The sequence below is a fragment of the Otolemur garnettii genome, unplaced genomic scaffold, assembly GCF_000181295.1.
Source record: "Otolemur garnettii isolate 467f Iridium unplaced genomic scaffold, OtoGar3 scaffold00052, whole genome shotgun sequence".
Classification (NCBI taxonomy): Eukaryota; Metazoa; Chordata; class Mammalia; order Primates; family Galagidae; genus Otolemur; species Otolemur garnettii.
The window spans coordinates 8,064,521-8,070,914 of record NW_003852447.1 but is presented as its reverse complement, the minus strand read 5'-3'; positions in this window follow the sequence as shown (position 1 = coordinate 8,070,914).

Sequence of the window (6,394 nt, the reverse complement as noted above, 5' to 3'; positions counted from 1 at the left end):
CCACAATGCCTGGCTATTTTTTGTTGCAGTTTGGCCAGGGCTGGGTTTGAACCTGCCACCCTCGGTATATAGGGCCAGCGCCCTACTCACTAAGCCACAGGCGCCTCCCGAATCTTGACCTCTTAATGAACTTGACTGGTAAACACAAATCCATGCAAAAATATTCTACAAGTCTTTCACAAGTATTGGCACCTTGTGTCTGAAATTAATGTACCTCCCACCACTGAGCTGCTCTTTCCCTTTCTCCCTTTCCCAGGCCCTCTCTCTTTCCATGAGTTCTTTTATTCATCTAGATGTACAGCCTGTTTCAAATGATCTTTTTGGCTTTGACCAGGACTTCAATTTTGGTTAAGATCTTTTTTTTTTTTGCAGTTTTTGGCCAGAGCTAGCTTTGAACCAGCCACCTCCGGCATATGGGACCAGTGCCCCACTCCTTTGAGCCACAGGAACTGCCCAATTTTGGGTAACATCCTTCCCATTTCCCATGGTCTTATGAATCAGACAACATGACCCTTGAATCTTGTTCCAAGCTCTCTAGGAAATCTCTCCCCACTTATCAGGGAAGAAAAATCAGGCATATAGCTGAACTTCCAGGAGGCCCATGGAAAAAACAATTTAAAAGGTGATTTATAGTTTAATAAATATTTACCATGATTTCAGTTTTTCTATTGGAGGTTCATAAAAGAAAAACTTCCCAATAAGTTTGAAATAGAAAGTGGCTATTACTTTGAAATAGACCTTAGTGAGCTGATAGAAAATTACAGAAAACATACTGTTTCCCTAAAATTTAAAAATGAATAGGTGAGTCTCAAAATTGTCCTTTAAATTTTGTCCATGTAGCAAAAATACAACTTCTATTTGAATTAATTTGGTTCTGTAAAAGAGCATTTTCTTTCAAGAATCCCCACGTATTGACATGTCTTGACTAAAAAATATTCCAAGGCTTTTGGAATTAAAATCTATTAAGTAGCAGTATTGTCATTGGTTTGCTGAGAAATAATCAATGACCAGGTATATGACTAAAATAGTATGCTTTTTATATAAAAAATTAAAACTTTAAAGTCACTTTTTTATTTCAGGAGATTTGGGGGAGGGGGTACAATTAAATGTTGTTAGATAAATTTTACAGTGGTCAAGTCAGGGCTTTTAGTGTACCTATCAGCAGAATTGCATACACTGTTCCTGATCATTTCTGATCTCACCTCCCACCCCTTACTTTCCGATGTCCCATCTTTGTGGTCAAATATACCCATTGTTTAACTCCCACTTAAATGAATATTTGGTATTTATTTTTCCATTCCTGAAAGATTTCACTTAAGATGACAGTCTCCAGTTCCATTCATGTTGCTGCACAAGACATTATTTAATTCTTTGTTTTAATGAGTGAGCAGTTTGGGGTGCATGTGTGTACACACACACACCACATTTCCTTTATCCACTCCTCAGCTGATGGGCACTCAGATTGATTACATATCTTTGCAATTGTGAATTATGCAGTGATAAACATTGAGGTGCAAGTGTCTTTTTGATAAACTCTCTTCTTTTCCTGTGGGTAGATACCCATAGCTACATGGATCAAATGGTAGGTCTACCTTTAGTTCTTTGAGTAATCTTCATACTGTTTTTCATAGTGATTGTACTAAATTACATTCCCACCAACAGTGAATAAGTGTTCCCTTTCTCTGCATATATGTCAACATCCATTGTTGTCGTGGTTTTGTTGTTAGTGTTATTATTTTGTTTTGTTCTTACTTTTTAATAGTGGCCATTCAGACAGGCTTACAGTGGTATCTCATTGTGGTTTTCATTCCCATTTCCCTAATGAGTGACACTGAACATTTTTTTGTTTTGTTGGTCATTTGCATATCTTCTTTTGAGAAAAACCCATTCATGTCTTTTGCTCACTTTTTTTGATGGGGTTATTTGTTTTTTTCTTGCTGATTTTTGAGGGTCTTTTTTTTGTTGTTCTTTAAGTTCTGGATCAGGCATCGTCAAACTACAGCCCGCAGGCCACATGCAGCCCGCCGAGGACATTTATCCGGCCCGCCAGGTGTTTTTGCCACCCTGCCTGTCCTGCTAAGCAGCTGACTCGTCCCGGGGCCTGCAGTCTGGCCTTCCAATGGTCTGAGAGACAGCGAATTGGCCCCTGTTTAAAAAGATTGAGGACCCCTGTTCTGGATATTTGCTTTTTGTCAAATATATAGTTTGCAAATATTTTCTCCCATTCTGTATGTGTCTACTTTTTCTGTTAATTATTTTTGTTGCTATGCAGAAAGTTTTTAATTCCATTAAGTCTCATTTATTTATTTTTGTTGTTGCTGTATTTGTTTTTGGGAGTCTTAGTCATAAATTGCCAAGCCCAATGTCCACAAGAAGTTTTCCTATGTTTTCTTCTAGAATTTGTATGGTTTCAGATCTTACATTTAAGCCTTTAATCCATCTTGACTTAATTATTGTAGACAGTGAGAGATAGGGATCCAGCTTTGTTCTTCTGTGTGTGGCTATCAATTTTCCCAGTACCATTTATTGAATAAGGTGTCCTTTTCCCAGTGTATGTTTTTATCTGCTTTGTCAAAAATCAGTTGGTTTTAGCTATATGGTTTTATTGCTGGATTCTCTATTCGGTTCCATTGATCTATGCATCTGCTTTTATATCATGCTCTTTTAGTCACCATAGCCTTGGAGTATAATTTGAAATCAGGCAATGTGACATCTTCAGATTTGTTCTTTTTAATTAGGATTGCTTTGGCTATTCAGGCTCATGTTCTTCTTCCATTTGAAATTTAAGGTTGTTTTTGCTGACTCCAAGAAAAATGACATTGGCATCTTGAAGGGAATTGCATCCAATCTGTGGATCAATTTGGTCAGTGTGGATGCTTTAATAATACTGATTCTTCCAATGCATGAGCATGGGCTGTTTTTCCATTTATTTGTGTCATGTCTGATAAAATCACCTTTAGAAGACTTTTAAACTAGATGTTTTCATATAGAATAGGCTATAATTTATATCTTTATAAATTTTTAAAATCCATATAACCTGAGTATATATAATGTCTGATGGAATGGCTCATTACTAAATAATCTTCTCTGGACTAGATGACAAACTGAAAAATCAAAGACACAGGCAAGAGAAAGAATGACTATGCAAATTAGATTGTCACCGTGTGGTGACAGTGCTGCTTTGGTGATCATGTCCCATTAATAAATGTAGATGAACACAAAGATACACAACCTGTCAACTTACCATCCTGCACATTATGACTGACCTTAATCACAGAAATATGTTCATTAAGTTAACCTAAAACTATAAGCAAATGATTTATGGAGAGAATGAAAACATACACTATTATAATAAATTTTTGTATCTGTATATATTTCATGTATAGCATTTATTTTTCTCTCTAATTCCTTAAATGGTTTAGTACTTGGATACTTTAAGTTAGAAAAAATAGCACTGCATCCTACTGTTTTCTATTTGTATTCTATTATACAAATAACCAGACCCCCCCAAATTACACAGATGTGGTGAAGAAAAATAAAATATTAGAAAAAGAATGTACTCAATTTGAGTTAGTAATTGAACTTGGAGAGGTACATTGATAACACTGTGAAAATCTAAAGCATATATGCCTGTGTGAACAATCAGCATTTATCTTGTGTTTGAAAATACAATATAGGGAGATACAAAAGTAGTTTAAAAAGCTTTAACAATATTTGTAATGTTTCATATACTGAAGATTTAAGGTTGCCATTGCATTTGTGATTAACTTACCCACTGCCATGCCCATAAGTCCTTTACCAAGTCTAGAGGTGAGAAGCAAAAACAATCCACCATATAAACAGACAAAACAACCAAATAAGGAAAATGAGGGCTTAACTTGTAGAAAGGGTGGCATGAATATCCTGGCTTCCACATTATTCATGCTCCCTTAAGTCCTTCTCAGAGGCAAATAAAATGTTGTAACTCTCAGGAACACACTAAAAGTCAACACATTAGTAGATGAAATCAGCTATATATGTAATGAAGGGTTAAGTATTTTTTCCATGTTGTTCTACAACATAAAAAGAGAAAGTTTATCAGGAAAGAAACTAGAAATGAATAAAGTTTTATCTAACTGATAAGCTTACTGCTGTCATACCCCAACATTCATCATATTTGAAATTTCAGTTATGAAGACCTCAATTCTAATTGCCTATCTTCTGTAGCATATTTTTGGGATGATTTTGCCTTATTTTTTGTTTTGAGTGGACTGTGACCAACTATCTCTCTCCTAGGTTAATTCTAATATCCTGTAAAACAAAATTACCTGGATCTTTTATCTTCCTGAGCCAAGTTTTTTTTGACAATCTGGCTTGAGGAAAAGGCAATACATGAGAAGATATTTTTTGTGTTATCTTCCCTAGACTGCCCACCACGCCCAGATTCCAGGGTACATTTATAATCCTTTCCTGATACTATGTGCCCCTTTCCACAGAGTTTAGGCCCTTGGTTTTCCTGTCTCTGCCCTTAAGCCCAGACACACCATCATGTTAAATAGATTTTTCTAGACATCCTAATCTTTTGATTCTCTACAGCAAGAAGCAAAAAAACAAACAATTTTTAAGTTGCTTGAGTTTGGATATTTCTATGGATTATTTAAAACTTAAGAACGGTGCCTGAATAATATTTTGAAATTGAAACCAGCAAAGGACTTCAAAGCGCCAGTCGAACTATTTCTACCCCTCTGACAAAAGTGGCTTGTAATTTAGGATTTGCTAAGCGTGGATGAGAACTGTTAACTTACCTGAAGCAGCTGCTACCACCTCATTTTATGTTTATAAAAATGAAGTAAGAATTTTGGCAAGTGAAAACTGTTGTTTAAAACCTAAGAGGCTGGAAGCATCTGTCAAACAGTGTATTCAGGCCCAAACCTAATGGTTTACAAACCAGATGACGAGTGTGTACATGTTATGAATTGCTGTTGTATGTTGCTTTCCTAAATTTTGTACACAAAGTGGTGAAAGTTTTCATTCTACTAATGTGACTCATCAATAAAACAGATGAGATGTTTGATAGAAACATTGCTGTCATTTCTAATGAATTCATAAGCTATTGTTCAATTTCCTTTTATGCTATGAGCCCAGCTGAGAGCCCAGGAGTTTGCGTTCAGTCAGACACAGGACATGTCTATCTTTCAGAGAACATCCGGATAATGGGCAGTATAATTTTTTGAACAAATTTAATTTCTGAAGTCTGTGAAGTCTGATTTAATAATATGCAGTTTAATCCCCAGAAATAGCCTATTTTATGTAAGTTATCTTATACTTTCCATTCATTATTCAGCGTATTATTCCTTCCCTTTCCGTATAATCAAGCTTTAATGCATTCTCAAAGTTGCCCGTGCACATGAAGGTATATTTGATAGCAGGAGTGGAAGTATATAGCATAAATGATGTTTGAATCGAACTTGGAGACTGAAAGAGAAAGAATTCAGAGGACAAGTGCCAATATGCATAACTTCCACAGAAGGCGGCTCTAATTTGCATTTAGGTACCAGACAAGGATGAGAATTGCTAGTTGGTCTGAAACAACAGGTGCAATCATATTTTATACCAAGGGTGCTTATTATCATCCTCACGCAAAACCTCAGGTTTTTCTCCTAATTGTCTGAAAGTGCAGTCAAGTCTCTTTAAGGCGTTCTTTATTTTTCTTTCTCTCCAAGATTCTGTTCTTATTAAAGTCTAACTGGAGACCCTTGTTTCTCGATGTCACGCCGCTCAACTGCTGTGCACACATTCTTGGCTTAGTTAGCCATACAGTACCTGGGGATTTTCAGTCAGTAACAAATTCAGCTTCCACAGAATCACGCAAGGGGAGTCTCTCTTATTTTGGTTGCTTTCCTTGGGAAAAAAATTACTTCATTATCTGGAATTAGAAAATAATCTTTGAAGTGGATCTTATTTGGTGGTTTAATACCTAATAGGATTACGAGGACTCTTGTTTTAAAAATCCAGTCCAACACCAAGAATTCAAGAACACATTCAATTTCCATTTTTTAAAGTTCTTTTTTTCTATTTATTTCTCTATTTTAAAAAGACAAAAGATGGTTTTAGAATGTATATACACATATGTAATATCTTTTTTTTTCTGAAAACTTTATTGTTGGGGATTCATTGAGGATACAAGATGTGTCACACACTGAGAGCTCACTCCCCTCTCGTAATATCTTAAATATCAAATTTTCTTTAGCTGGTTGATATTTAATGCTTTAATGATTTTTATTTAGAAGAATTCCTATTTTATAGATTATTGATTAAAAACACAACAGATATATATTACAGTAGGAATCATAATAAATAAAACTATTTGCAGAATAGGATAATGGGATAGCCTAATGTATTTTAATTTATTATT